Here is a 16,416-nt window from a genome sequence, read left to right on the forward strand (position 1 = left end):
TCGGAGGGGACTTTAACATGGTGTGGGACCCACTGAGAGACAAGCAATCTACCCTAACGACACATGCAGATAGAAATGTTTCGTCGACCTCCAATGCTTTCCGCAAACCTATGTATCAACATGATTTATATGATGCATGGAGGTGCCTGGCCCCCTAGGAAAAAGATTTCACACATTATTCTAAGGCCCACAATTCTTACTCAAGAATCGATTACCTACTATGCGACTTGTGGTCCCTAGATAACTTTATCAACCCCAGTATCAAGCCATGTACGTGGTCAGACCACAATGTGGTTTGCCTAGACTTTGCTAAACTACAGTCTCTGACTGGTAGACCTCCATGAAGACTCCCAGAGCAGTGGCTAGCAGACATAGAACTCCCTGAACTAGAGATCATGAGGGAATTTTTAGCACACAATGACGTCGGTACCACATATATTGACATGATATGGGCGGCCCTCAAAGCATATCTTCGTGGGCACTTTATTAAAAAAACGGTACAGTACCGCAAGACGGGACACCAGTCACTGGCTAAACTGTACGGAGATCTCCGCACACTCGAGAATTCCAACAAACTACTACCCTAGATCCCAAATAGCTTATCAGATAGGGCTTATTAGAGAGGAAATATCCAAACGGGATACCCAGAGAATTCAAGAGAACCTACACAGACTCAAACAAATATATTATTACAAAGGAAACAGGGCAGATAGGCTTTTGGCTAATAAGCTTCGTAAACGTACACAACAGAGGAGGATAGCTCTAATCAAAACTCACAGTGGGACGGTTCATTCACCCAGGGAAATAGGTGTAGCATTTGTAAATTACTACTCCTCCCTATACACATTGAAGCCTCAGAGACAATAGATAAAGCCAACCCCGATGACATCAGTAAGTTCCTAGAGGAACTAGACCTACCCGCCCTATCTGAGGAAGCTAAAAGAGAGCTAGAGAGACAATTCACTCTTGAAGAAGCTAAAATAGCTATAGCTAGCCTCATGCCCCACAAAGCCCCAGGCCTGGATGGGTTCACGGTTACTTTCTATCAAACTCTTAGCTCCACTTTGTCTCTGATTTTGCTTCGATTATTTGTGAGGGTAGCTGTCTGGGGTAGCTTCATTCCAGAATTCTTAGAAGCAAACATCATTACAATACACAAGGAAGGCAAAGACCCAGCACTCTGCTCCAGCTATAGGCCCGTTTCGCTCATCAATGTGGATGCCAAAATATATGCCAAAGTTTTAGCAAACAGGCTAGGCAGACACTGGAGACACTCATACATCTAGACCAGGTAGGATTCATCCTTAATAGACAGGGTTCAAATAACAGTCGACAACACCTAAACATATTTACTGAGGCCGCTGACTTGGGGCTCCCCATGCTCGCCCTGTCACTTGATGCTGAGAAAGCGTTCGACAGGGTGAGATGGGAATACCTGTTCCAGACTCTCTCAGTATTTGGTATACCAGACTTCTTTGGTATGGTGGTTAGAGCACTTTATTCAGCTCCCACGGCAGTTGTGAGGGGCCTAGAGTTCTGTTCGCCCTAGGCAGGGATGCCCCCTTTCCCCACTTCTGTTTGTCCTGGCGTTTGAGCCTCTGGGGGCAGCCATCATGAAATGTACAAATATACAGGGACTCCAGATACACGACACTACACAGAAATTGGCACTGTTTGCAGATGACCTTATTGTCTTCCTCACAGAGCCCCTGGACTCCCTCCCACCATTGATGCTCCTACTGAAGCAATTCAGCAAAATTTCTTACTACAAGATTAATATGGGTAAAACGGAGGCATGCTCCATTAACATTCCACCGAACGAACGGGAGACTATTCAACTTGTCTATTCCTTCAAATGGTCCACTAGGGGAGTTCATCATTTGGGTGTCTTCCTCTCCCATATAAAATCTATAACCATCAAAGCAAACTATGAGACCCTACTGACAGAGATTTCCTCCAAATTTAATTCTAAGAGGTACGGAGAGATATCTTGGATGGGCAGGGTTGCTGCCCTCAAAATGATGATCCTCCCCAAACTTACCTATTTATTCCGCTGCATCCCTGTCCCGATCCCAGCGACCTTGATTTGGGAATTCCAAGTCCTATTTAACTCCTACACCTGGCACAACAAAAGGCCTTGTGTAGCTGCCCACATTCTTCAAGCCCCAACCGAGAGAGGGGGTATAGGCCTCCCTAATATAAGGATGTATCATGAGGCTGCAATGATAACCCATGTTAAAGCATGGGGAAATGACCTTCCCCCAACTAGATGGAGAGACCTGGAGCAGGCCTCGCTGCCAGCATATGTCGCCTTAGAAGACCTGCTCTGGCTTCCCCCGCATTGGCAATCCAAAATCCACATTGCCAATAGTATAATTAAGGGATGTCAAGAGACTTGGGTTAAATTGCGACCCAACAACTTATTGCCCCACACCCCTCACCCATACATTCCATACGGGGACTACCACTTGGACTACCTGACACACACCTCAATACATGGGCCAGTACAGACGTAGTCTACTTGAAAGGCTTTTACTGCAACAAACAGTTAAGACCACACACAGATATGCTAACGCTACCCACGCTGACCCCCCAGGTTTCAATTTGATCTCCTGACACTACGGACTTTAATGAGGTCCTGAGGTCTCTTAGAGGATAAATTACGAGACCCTACCCCCTGGGATTCACGATAAGTGCTTAATTGAGGAACTGATTCCCCCCAAAACGATACACATGGAGGCCTGGGAGAGAGACCTACAACTGACATACACACCAGAAACATGGAAAAGGGCAATTAGCCTCACGAAAAAACTACTCATTGCATTACCCTCTACAAGTTGTATTTCAAAATAATCACAAGATGGCACCTGGTGCCAACAAAATTACAGAAAATCTTCCCAGATCACTCACCAATGTGCTGGAGGGAATGCGGAGAACTGGGGACCCCCTCCATGTCTGGTGGATGTGTCCAAAACTGGAAAGCTATTGGCGCATAGTGGAAAAGACCTGTAACGACTTAGACTTATTGAAAGCACTAACCCCGGCCCTTGCAATATTACACTTAGGAATAGACAGACTCCCCAAAAGCAAACAAAGCTTACTCCTGTGCATCCTCACCTCCACTAAATTGCTTATCGCTAGAAACTGGAAAAAGAGCCAACCTCCCAGATGGCAGGGAGTAGTGGACTGTGTAAACCATATTAAAAACATGGGAAAATATGTCTTTAGAGAACGCAGACAACTGAATGACTACTGCCTTATATGGGAACCGTGGCAATCGCTTTGGATCCGTAAAATTCCATAGTCAGACTGACCAATCAGATTAGAGTAGTAGCCAGCAGATGAGACCCCCTACCTCCCTATTCCCCATACAGTTCCAGAACCTAGATGATTCCCGGTATGCGACCCTTAAACCCCCCCCCCCCAGATGAGCTAGGTGCGGAGGCAGCCAGACAGCCTCGCTATGTTAATATATTTAAGCAGAGGAGAGATTTGCCATCTCCCTCCACTAGAGTCCATAATACTGAACTGACAAGGTGCCTTAGTAGACTAAACTGTTATCTCAAAGGTCATGCCTTCAATGTTTCTTGTAGAACAGTCAGAAGGCCCAGTAAAAGAAAATATGTAAACAAAAGGTGACCTCTGTAAAAACGAGCTTTTAAGAGCTGAAGTACTTCTCAACCCCTCTTGCAAAGTTTTTGTATTTCTGAGTGCAACACTATGTCTCTATATTGTGTATTCCTTTTGCATTGCATAAGATGTATAATATGTATACAACCTCAATAAAATTTATTTATAAAAAATAAATAAATATGCCCCTAAGGGTGTATGCATTTGTGATTGGCTGATGGCTGTCACATGGTAAGTGTATGCATTTGTGATTGGCTGATGGCTGTCACATGGTATAGGGGGAGTGGAAATAGACATAATTTAAAATTGTCAGAAAAAAAAAATACTACTCATTTGAAGTTCAGACTAAGTGCATTTGCTTTGTCTTGTTATCTTGCATTTGTTGATTATGCAAATCTACTGTGTTGACTGGTCCTTTAAAAATATATAATCAAGTTTAAAGTATTTTTTGTGGGCTGCCGAATAGAAAGTGTGGTCCCAAGTGTTTCTGTATAAGGGTTTCCAAGAATCTAGAATATTGTGTCTCGCCAATATATTTAGCACTTTTTTAATTTTAGTGTTGTATCTGATTTGAGATTGGGTGAAGTCAGTTTTGGGGGGTGAAGTCTGTGTTTGTAGGGTAATATTATATTTACCTGCCATAATTAGTCTAGTATGGTTCCAATGGAAGTATATTTATTTGGTACTATGCTATAGGATGTCGAGCGGTAAAAATCTGCAGCATCTGAAAATCTGCTATCATAGACATGAGTCACATGTCCGAAGACGTAAATACGGTAATGTTTATATGCTCCCTTTTTTTTCTTTATAAACTGAAAATGTGTCAGTCTTTCAATAAAGTATTTCAATAAAGCGGTTTCTAATTAAACAAATTGCATAGTTCTATTTTTTTCTGAAAATTTACAACTGCACTTCTCCAGTTTTCTATTAGATTTAGATTTATTTTATCATAGGAAAACCCTAGGCATGACTCTTAAGGAAGTTATGACTGAAAACAAAAGATTAAAGTGATGGTAAACTTGACATGTTTTGAAACCAGGTCCAGAATCTAAGGAATATTTTTAGATGGACTTTAATTGATCACTTCTAATACCTCATACCTCATGCTCTGGCCGCCCACTTCAAAACTCATATTTTTTTGTGAGCTAGCGGTTTGAACTGTTCTCCAATAGGCGCTCTAGCTAAATAAAAAAGTGCTAATTGCTAGAGCGCCTATTGGAGAACTGTTCAAACCGCTAGCTCACAAAAAAATATGAGTTTTGAAGTGGGTGGCCGGCGCATGAGGTATTAGAATGACACGGCTAGATTAAAAAGTAAGTTACTGCGCATCTTTATTAGAAGTGATCAATTAAAGTCCATCTAAAACAATGCTTAGATTCTGGACCTGTTTTCAAAACATGTCAAATTTACCATCACTTTAAGTTGATTAAAGGGACATAAAACAAAAAAAATGTATTTAATGAATCAGATAGAGAATACAGTTTGCATCATTTTGTCAGTATCCTTTGTTAAACAAAACAGCAATGCACATGGGTGAGCTAATAACACATGGGATATACATGCAGCCACCAATCAGCAGCTCCTGAGCCTACCTAGGTATGTTTTTCAGCAACGGATACCAATAAAATGAAACAAATTAGATAATACAAGTACATTTGAAAGCTGTGTAAAAATTGCAAGCTATCTGTATCATAAAAGAAAAAATTGTTTTTCATGTCCCTTTAAGTTACCTTCTAGTGTAAGAAGATGTATTGCATAAGCTAACAATTATATTTGTGTTAACTTTGATATACTACTGCACTGGATAATAAGTAACCAAAGAAGTATCACACATCTTGAAAATTGGCATTGAATAACAAGAAAATGTCAGAGCTGTATTAATCCACTTTATGAAGAAATAAAAAAAAACCTGTATTTTATATTTGTTTAAATGCTTCCTCCATAATAAGCTAAATCTTAGAAATCATCAGTATGAATGACATTATGTTAAGGAAACTTGTCAAGTGTGACATTTTGTAAAATCCAAGAGAAAAATATCAGCTTCCTGCAGATTGAAATATCCTTTTTAGCACATGAAAAATGTAACCACCAAGCTTTATTGTCCATTTTTTTGAGTGTAATGATTTAGGGCATAGAACTAATTAACTACAATGGCATATGACAGGACCAAGTGCCGACAAACGGTGTATTCATAATTTAAATCTCAATGCTTTGATATATGTGTCTGCATTGTAAGAACAAAATGTCAGTGAGATTCTTCAGATAAAATTTCTGTCAGTTGCTGTGAGAACAGAGCAGTTGCTATGTGGGCAGGATGTAGGTTTGCTTCAGCCTCAGCTGTTCATTGTTTCACACACATGAATAAATAAGAATGGACTGGAAGGATTTTGGCCACTCTGACTTCTGACCCTTATAGGTCATAATGAGCAGGACCCCTAACACCTGCAGCTATCAGTGTGTTAAACCAATATCTACCAATAATTCCCACATAGTCAGGATGGACCATGGGAGGTATAGTGACAACCAGGGGTTCTGGGGCACAGTCAGGTCAGACTGTACACAGTTACAGCAGGCATGGGGCATGATTGGACAGGCCCTGGTTTCACTTAAAGGAATGCAAGCTCAATGGGAGGGACAGAGCTATCAAACTAGGGCCATCCCACAAAATGTATTATGGTTGGGAGCTCTGTAAATCCAGCGGTTTTAATTGCCAGAAAATACAACTTTCCATTTGGGAGGAGGCAAAGAGTGTGTTGGAATATTCTAGTTTGATGATTCTCTACTGGATTCATTTGCTGTGCAATGTTCCACCATGTTTTTGCATAATACCTCAGGCAGCCTCTCACACCTATTCACACACACACAAACACAGGTGCTTTTCCAGCTCTTAGGCATTCACAAGTCACTCTTCCCACCCTTAAAGGGACACTGTATTTTAAAATTGGTTTACCTTTAATGTGTTTCCAATTACTTGTTATACTAGTAGTAGTGTAATAAATGTATGGGAAATTGCTCCCATAGGCTTCTACGGGGAGCACTAAAGAAAGCTGTGATGAACCAAGGTTATCCAACCCTGCGCCAGTCACTTATTTGGCACAGAAAGGGTTATCAGACCCCTAATACACTCATTAATAGGTCACAATCTAGCCACACCAGGCCAGCTTGTGATTTAGTTCAGTGGGTGTAAGGTTTAACAACACTCTCCAGTCTTTACTAGACATAAAAGAAATGCCCAAAACTCCCCTTTAATGCCACCCACACTAAAATAACTACAATATCTCAGCTGCCACCACTTAAAATTTATTAAAGGGAAAATCCTAAGGAAATATAGGTTGTCATATTTACCTTCATTTAATGTCATAACAGTTTAAAGCACACATATATATATATATATATATATATATATATATATATATATATATTATACCAATGTCCTTTTAGTGACCTTATCAGTTTCTGTGACTGAGGCCCTGTTTTGCATCATGCCCTGCTGCTGACAGTCTGAGCCATAAAACTCTATCCTGTGTATCTCTGGAACTAAAAGCTTGAGTGGCTTTATGACTCAATGTATACACAATAACATTTGGTGAAGTGAGCCTTAGAAGCTATTTATGAGGGGTTCTGGCACATCAAAGAAAACACAAACAAACACAGGACACAATTCTTCTTGAAAAGCAAATAACTGTTTTTAGCTCACAAACTGAACAGAATTAACCCCTTCTCAGCTAAATCCTGAGGTATTCGTGACATCTCCCCCAATAAGAGACGCAAATGGGAGCGGCTACAAGCCACTCCCGATGCGTATCAAAGGGATCATCCCCTTGCAGTGAGAACACCATTGCCAGACCGGTTGCACATAGCAGTTTTGCCATCATGATGCCTTCCATTTAAAATTGACACACTAGTTGCTCTACCCAGCTGATTTAATATATTGCAGGGACCCTCCCATGCAGCCTGTAGTTTGTTCTGTCTCATGGGCGTTAGTACAAGAACATTTTGCACCATCTCATACACTCCCTCTATGGCAGTAAAATCCTGCAACTGTCTTTGTGGGAATATGGCATCTCTGGATTTTGCAGGTACCTCCCCCAATAAGGCTTGCATCTTATCCCTGAATAACACATCATCCCCTGTTACAGAGGTGCCTGCGAAGCCTAGGGTCTTGCTACCTATGGTGTGCTCTCTGAACATATTGTGTGCTGTCAGTTGCTGCTTAACTACCCAGGGCTCTTGCCCTCCCACTGAAGTAGAATTCCTGTACTCCTGTACTCTGTTATGGTTGGTAGGAGGTTGACTAATGGCCCCCTCTTCTTCACTGTGATTCCTAGCTGCTGAGCCTGCTGGGGACTCTGATGCTGCACACATCTCAGTGTATTTGCTGAATGGCACTGTGGGGCTGTGTAAATACACTTCTCTGTACTCCCCCCCCCCGTGTCTGCAGTCTGTGTCGGTCTCTGTCCCCTATTCTGTGCAGTCTGTTTATAGGTCACAGCTGAGGTTACTGGGGTCTCTGTCACCCACAATCTCTCACACTCATTCTGGGGGTCCCTCAAAGAGTATCCTTTACCCCCCCCCCCATACACTCTGGATTCTGTGGCTCTGCTGCTTCTTTTATAGAGGGGGCTAAATTCTCCCCTCGCTCTCTCTCACAGTCAGTCTCACTTCCTTCTATAGAATCCACTGATTCAATCACAGACAGACACTCACCACTCATCTGCCTCCTCTCACAAACAGTTTTTCCCTGTATAGTTAAACTCGGTTCAGGCACAGACAGACCCACACAGTCTATCTGCCTTTCTCCCCCATCAGTCTCACACTGTACAGTTGACTTTAATTCCGCAGATACTGCTGGTTTAATTACAGGAAGACACACACCATCTATCCGTCGTTCTCCCCAGTCAGTCTCTCCTCTTACAGGTTCATATTTCACACACAGCCCTTTTCACATAAGGGTCTACAACTAATGTCACTAGGTCACATGTAGCATTGTCAGGCACAAAAGAGATAACAATCTACCCAGATCAGTACCCAGTAAAACATCATTAGGAATATTTTTAGATACCCCCACATTTCTTAAACCTCTCCCCGCTCCCCAATCAAGATATACACGTGCCATAGGCACTGTAAGTTTCATTCCCCCAATCCCTTTAACTGCTAGAGTCTTTCCAGGGATAATGTCCTCAGAGTTCACTAGCTCTGGACGCACAATAGTCACTTCTGCACCCATGTCCTGAAGCCCCAATGTTACCTTATCTCCAACAGTCACAGGTTGCAAGTTCTCATGGTTATTTTCCTCTGGACGAGTAACAAACAAAACAGATGCTGGTACTTCTGAGGGATTACCCCCTCCAGCTGATTGCTCCAAGTTAATCCTCTCTGGGCAAGTGGAGCTGATGTGGCCCACTTTGTTGCAAGCAAAACATCTACGGGTATCCCCCTGCCCAGATGCAGCACTCGCCCCTCCTTTCCCAGAGAGAACAGACACATGAAACAAAGGCACAGCAGGGTTTGTGAAGGGGGGGGGGGGGTCATGCAGCAGCTCCTTTCCAGGTGGATCTTCCCTTAGGAAAGGATTTTCTCCCATTCCCTGGTGACATGTTGGCTGTGTAAAAATCAGCCAGCTCACCAGCTTCCAATGCTGTTAGGGGTTTACAGTCCAAAACCAATTCTTGAACTTCTGCTGGTACAGCTGCATAAATTGCTCCTTCATGATCAAATCTTCCAGCTCTTCTATGGTGGCAACCTTTAGCCCTCTGACCCACTGTTTAAACGCTGTCATCAAGTTCCTAACAGCTGCAATATCGCTCTCTGACGTACCTTTCTGCAGAGAACGGAATTTCTTCCTGTACACCTCAGGAGTAAGATTATATCTCATCTACAGTGCAGCTTTAATGGAATCATAGTCCTGATCAAACTCTGGGGGTAGGTCAGCAAAAGACTCCAGTGCAGGACCTTTCAGGCCAGGGGTAAGGTACTTTGCCCACTTCTCCCTTGGCAACTGGAACTGTCTGCAAACTTTCTCAAAGCTACGCAGGAATACATCCACATCACCATCTTTCTCCAGAGTGGAAAAATTCTCTGCACGCACTCTGGGAACAGGTGAGTCTCTAGGTTCACTAACAACAGGTGAGACCATCCCTCTCTCCAACCGTACAAGCTGTAGCTAATACTCTCTCTCAGCCTGTCTCTCCAATGCTTCCACAGCCGCCTGTCTCTCAGCCACAGCAGCCTGTCTCTAAGCCACAGCAGCCTGTCTCTCATAAATTTTTGTAATCAGTTCCATGCGCAAACTTGCATCCACTGAACCTATATGTTTCAGAACAGTTTGCAAATAGCAGTCAAATGAATCCCCAGATCCTGATGAATCGCTGCCCACAGCTGCAGACACCTCTCCTGCGGCTTGGCTGTTATCATATTCAAAAAGAGCTTGTATTAGTCCATCTTTGTTCTTTCCACAGGTTGGAATATCATGCTCCTGGCATAACAGTGCCAACGTTTCCTTCATTTTTTGCTTGTATGTCTCCATAGCAAAAATAAAATAGAAAAGAAAAACAGAGAATAGTGAAGGGGACTGTTTGCAATGTGTGACTATATAATGCACTGAGTTTTAGCCTTTGGAAATTGTGAGAGTCACAATTTCTTTTTAGTACCGGGATTTTCACACTAGCAAATCCACAAGCACTAAAATCTAATAAAAAAAAAGATTTACACCGGTGCCCACCAATTTGTAATGAACCAAGGTTATCCAACCCTGCGCCAGTCACTTATTTGGCACAGAAAGGGTTATCAGACCCCTTATACTCTCACTAATAGGTCACAATCTAGCCACACCAGGCCAGCTTGTGATTTAGTTCAGTGGGTGCAAGGGTTAACAACATTCTCCAGTCTGTACTAGACGTAAAAGAAATGCCCAAAACTCCCCTTTAATGCCACCCACACTAAACGAACTACAATATCTCAGCTGCCACCACTTAAAATTTATTAAAGGGAAAATCCTAAGGAAAAACCCATACTTACACATTAACTCTCTGAGTACAATTTAGCAGAAAATAACCTAAATTATACAGTTCTAATATGTCAGTCTCTTTCAGTAACGTGGTTCAATTATTAGACAAAGGCCAAACTTAATAAAGGAATTATTTATTATGCCAAACATATTATGCACAATGCATTATTAATAAAAAGTTTTTACAAATAAAATTACACACGCAAACAGGTTAAAATAAAAAGAGGAGAAAAACAGATTGAATACTTTCCTAGTCTCAATATCTGCGTCAGGGGAATGGCAGACAGCGATGGCTCCTTACTCTGTAGAACAGCTCCCCTTGTAAGAATGACACTGTTACATGTTGAAACATCAAACTTTATACATATTTTCCAGAGATCACGTTGCCTGACCACACTCTCCTGGGCAGGCTAAGGAACCCCCTGTCCTTTGTGACCTTCAATAAACTAAGTTTTTGCCTGACAGTATAGAACCCATTTTAATTTCTGCTAGGTAACTTTATTTCCATATATACATATCGGGAATCTCTTAGTTTCATTGGGAGAATCGGTTTGATATCAGATATGACATAGGTTGTCATATTTACCTTCATTTAATGTCATAACAGTTTAAAGCACATATATATATATTATACCAATGTCCTTTTAGTGACCTTATCAGTTTCTGTGACTGAGGCCCTGTTTTGCATCATGCCCTGCTGCTAACAGTCTGAGCCATAAAACTCTATCCTGTGTATCTCTGGAACTAAAAGCTTGAGTGGCTTTATGACTCAAGGGGGGGTAGTTATCAAGCCGTCAACCTCAAATATGCTGGAATTCCGTAGCGTATTTGTCGGGGAGGCTGATTCGTCTTAGTTATCAAGCCCTGCTGCCCGGCAAAAGTAGAATTTTGTGACGTAAGCTTCGATCCGCCGGACTCAGTCCGACACAGATCGATTCTTACGTCACTCCAGATGTTCCGCACACAAGTGCGGCACAATCTGACTACTTTTGCTAGTTATCAAAAAACTAGCAGGTACACTCTTCCGGCCCAGCATACCTGGTTTTCAAACCGCCGCCCTGGAGGCGGCAGATCCCATAGGAATCAATGGGAGTCTGACCATAGCGAAAGTTCATGTTCGCTGCTGCCAGACATCCCATTGATTCCTATGGGAGCTGTCTGCACCTAACACCCTAACATGTACCCCGAGTCTAAACACCCCTAATCTTTCCCCCCCCTACACCGCCGCAACTAAATACATTTATTACTCCCTAAACCGCCGCTCCCGGAGCCCACCGACACTATAATAAACATGTTAACCCCTAAACTGCTGCTCCCTGACCCCGCTGCAACTATAATATATGTATTAATCCCTAAACCGCCGCTCCCAGACCCCGCCGCCACCTACATAATACCTATTAACCCCTATCCTGCCCCCCCCCCCACACTGTTGCCACCTATAATAAAGTTATTAACCCCTATCCTGCCGATCCCGGACCTCGCCGCAACTAAATAAATAGTTTAACCCCTAAACCGCCACTCCCGGACCCCGCCGCAACCTATATTAAACATATTAACCCCTAATCTGCCCCCCATACCTATAATACATTTATTAACCCCTATCCTGCCCCCCATACACCGCCACCACTGTAATACAATTATTAACCCCTAAACCTAAGTCTAACCCTAACCCTAACACCCCCCTAACTTAAATATTAATTAAATAAATCTAAATAATATTTCTCTTATTAAATAAATTAATCCTATTTAAAACTAAATACCTTTAAAATAAATCCTAAGATAGCTACAATATAATTATTATTTATATTGTAGCTATCTTAGGATTTATTTTTATTTTACAGGCAAATTTCAATTTATTTTAACTAGGTACAATAGCTATTAAATAGTTATTAACTATTTAATAGCTTACCTAGCTAAAATAAAGAGAAATTTACCTGTAAAATAAATCCTAACCTAAGTTACAATTACACCTAACACTACACTATACTTTAATAAATTAATCCTATTTAAAAATAAATACTTACCTGTAAAATAAACCCTAAGATAGCTACAATATAATTAATAATTACATTGTAGCTATTTTAGGATTTATATTTATTTTACAGGTAACTTTGTATTTATTTTAGCTAGTTAGAATAGTTATTAAATAGTTATTAACTATGTAATAACTACCTAGCTAAAAGAAATACAAAATTACCTGTAAAATAAATCCTAACCTAAGTTACAATTAAACCTAACACTACACTATCATTAAATTAAATTAATAAATTACCTACAAATAACTACAATAAAATACAATTACATAAACTAACTAAAGTACAAAAAATAAAAAAAGCTAACTTACAAAAAAATAAAAAAATAAGTTGCAAACATTTAAAAAATATTACAACAATTTTAAGCTAATTACACCTAATCTAAGCCCCCTAATAAAATAACAAAGCCCCCCAAAATAAAAAAATGCCCTACCCTATTCTAAATTAAAAAGTTCAAAGCTCTTTTACCTTACCAACCCTTAAAAGGGCCTTTTGCAGGGCATGCCCCAAAGAATTCAGCTCTTTTGCCTTTAAAAGAAAAATACAACCTCCCCCAACATTAAAACCCACCACCCACATACCCCTAATCTAACCCAAACCCCCCTGAAATAAACCTAACACTACCCCCCTGAAGATCATCCTACCGTGAGTCGTCTTCATGCAGCCGAGCCACCGATGGAACCGAAGAGGAGATCTGGAGCGGCAGAAGTGATCCTCCAAGGGGCGCTGAAGAAGTCTTCCATCCGATGAAGTCATCATCCAGGCGGCGCTGAAGAAGTCTTCCATCCGGGCGATGTCATCTTCCAAGCGGCGCTGAAGAAGTCTTCCATCCGGGCGATGTCATCTTCCAAGCGGGGTCTTCAATCTTCTTTCTTCAGGATCCATCTTCATCCCGCCGATGCGGAACATCCTTCTTCCCTGACGGACTAACGACTAATGAAGGCTCCTTTAAGGGACGTCATCCAAGATGGCGTCCCTTCAATTCCAATTGGCTGATAGGATTCAGCCAATCGGAATTAAAGTAGGAAAAATCTGATTGGCTGATTGAATCAGCCAATCAGATTGAAGTTCAATCCGATTGGCTGATCCAATCAGCCAATCAGATTGAGCTCGCATTCTATTGGCTGTTCCGATCAGCCAATAGAATGCAAGCTCAATCTGATTGGCTGATTCAATCAGCCAATCAGATTTTTCCTACCTTAATTCCGATTGGCTGATAGAATCCTATAAGCCAATCGGAATTGAAGGGACGCCATCTTGGATGACGTCCCTTAAAGGAGCCTTCATTCATCGGGGAAGAAGGATGTTCTGCATCGGCGGGATGAAGATGGATCCTGAAGAAAGAAGATTGAAGACCCCGTGTGGAAGATGACATCGCCCGGATGGAAGACTTCTTCAGCGCCGCCTGGATGATGACTTCATCGGATGGAAGACTTCTTCAGCGCCCCATGGAGGATCACTTCTTCCGCTCCGGATCTCCTCTTCATTCCATCGGTGGCTCGGCTGAGTGAAGACGATTCAAGGTAGGATGATCTCCAGGGGGTTAGTGTTAGGTTTATTTAAGGGGGGTTTGGGTTAGATTAGGGGTATGTGGGTGGTGTGTTTTAACGTTGGGGGGGTTGTATTTTTCTTTTACAGGCAAAAGAGCTGTTTTCTTTGGGGCATGCCCCGCAAAAGGCCCTTTTAAGGGCTGGTAAGGTAAAAGAGCTTTGAACTTTTTTAATTTAGAATAGGGTAGGGCACTTTTTTATTTTGTGGGGCTTTATTATTTTATTAGGGGGCTTAGATTAGGTGTAAGTCGCTTAAAATTGTAATATTTTTTAAATGTTTGTAACTTATTTTTTTTATTTTTTGTAACTTAGCTTTTTTATTTTTTGTACTTTAGTTAGTTTATGTAATTTTATTTAATTGTAGTTATTTGTAGCTAATTTATTTAATTAATTTAATGATAGTGTAGTGTTAGGTTTAATTGTAATTTAGGTTAGGATTTATTTTACAGGTAATTTTTTATTTCTTTTAGCTAGGCAGTTATTAAATAGTTAATAACTATTTAATAACTATTCTAACTAGCTAAAATAAATACAAAGTTACCTGTAAAATAAATATAAATCCTAAAATAGCTACAATGTAATTATTAATTATATTGTAGCTATCTTAGGGTTTATTTTACAGGTAAGTATTTAGTTTTAAATAGCATTAATTTATTTAAGTATAGTGTAGTGTTAGGTGTAATTGTAACTTAGGTTAGTTTTTATTTTACAGGTAAATTTCTCTTTATTTTAACTAGGTAGCTATTAAATAGTTAATAACTATTTAATAGCTATTGTACCTAGTTAAAATAAATTGAAAGTTACCTGTAAAATAAAAATAAATCCTAAGATAGCTACAATATAATTATAATTTATATTGTAGCTATATTAGGGTTTAGTTTTAAATAGGATTCATTTAGTTAATAATAGAAATATTATTTGGATTTATTTAATTATTATTTAAGTTAGGGGGGTGTTAGGGTTAGTGTTAGACTTAGGTTTAGGGGTTAATAATTTTATTACAGTGGCGGCTGTGTAGGGGGGGGCAGGATAGGGGTTAATAAATTTATTATAGGTGGCGACGGTGTAGGGGGGGCAGGATAAGGGTTAATAGGTTTAACCCCTTAAGGACCAGCGACGTACCCTGTATGTCACTGGCCTTTTTTTTGGGACTTGATTGTTTTATAGAGCGGTCTTGCCACCAGCGTTGAGACTGCTCTATTCCACAAAGCCTGCTGGAGGGAGGGCATTAATAGCGTGTTCTTGCTAGACTTGTGCTATAATGTCCGGAAAAAAAACCTTAACGAACAGTGACATACAGGGTACATTGTGGTCATTAAGGGGTTAATATAGGTTGAGGCGGGGTCCGGGATCGGGTTAAACTATTTATTTAGTTGCGGCGAGGTCCGGGATCAGCAGGATAGGGGTTAATAACTTTATTATAGAGGGCGGCGGTATAGAGGGGGGCAGGATAGGGGTTGCTAGGTATAATGTAGGTGGCGGCCGTGTCCGGGAGCGACGGTTTAGGGGTTAATACATTTATAAGAGTTGCGGCGGGGTCTAGGAGCGGCGGTTTAGGGGTTAATAACTTTATTGAGTTGCGGGGGGCTCCGGGGGCACCGGTATAGGGGGTAGAACAGTGTAGTTAGTGTGGGTGCTTAGTGACAGGCTAGCAAGTAAGCTGTCAAAAAGCCGAAGAGCAGCGAGATCGGATGAGTGATAACTCTCACAGTCCACTGCTCATCGCCCCGTACTTGGTGCGCGGCTTTTTGACAGCTTTTTTGATAACTTAGGCTAAATTTTGCAGGTCCGCGGCGGCGATGGTAGGCGAGCTTAGGCGGGCGTATTGAACCGGTGAAGGCAGGTAAAGTAGACGAGTTGATAACTACCCCCCAATGTATACACAATAACATTTGGTGGAAGAGCCTTAGAAGCTATTTATGAGGGGTTCTGGCACATCAAAGAAAACACAAACAAACACAGGACACATTTCTTCTTGAAAAGCAAATAACTGTTTTAGCTCACAAACTGAACAGAATTAACCCCTTCTCAGCTAAATCCTGAGGTATTTGTGACAAAAGCCTTTTCATTTTATCGCTTGTGCGCTAACCTTAAACTGCGCTAGATCAACTGCACTAAAGACGAAAGGTGCTTTAAAAATTATTTTTCAATTCCTATGTTCTTCATTTAGAAGAAGAAATTATTATTCTTATTTTTA

This window comes from Bombina bombina, chromosome 5, assembly GCF_027579735.1.
Source record: "Bombina bombina isolate aBomBom1 chromosome 5, aBomBom1.pri, whole genome shotgun sequence".
In the NCBI taxonomy this organism is placed as follows: Eukaryota; Metazoa; Chordata; class Amphibia; order Anura; family Bombinatoridae; genus Bombina; species Bombina bombina.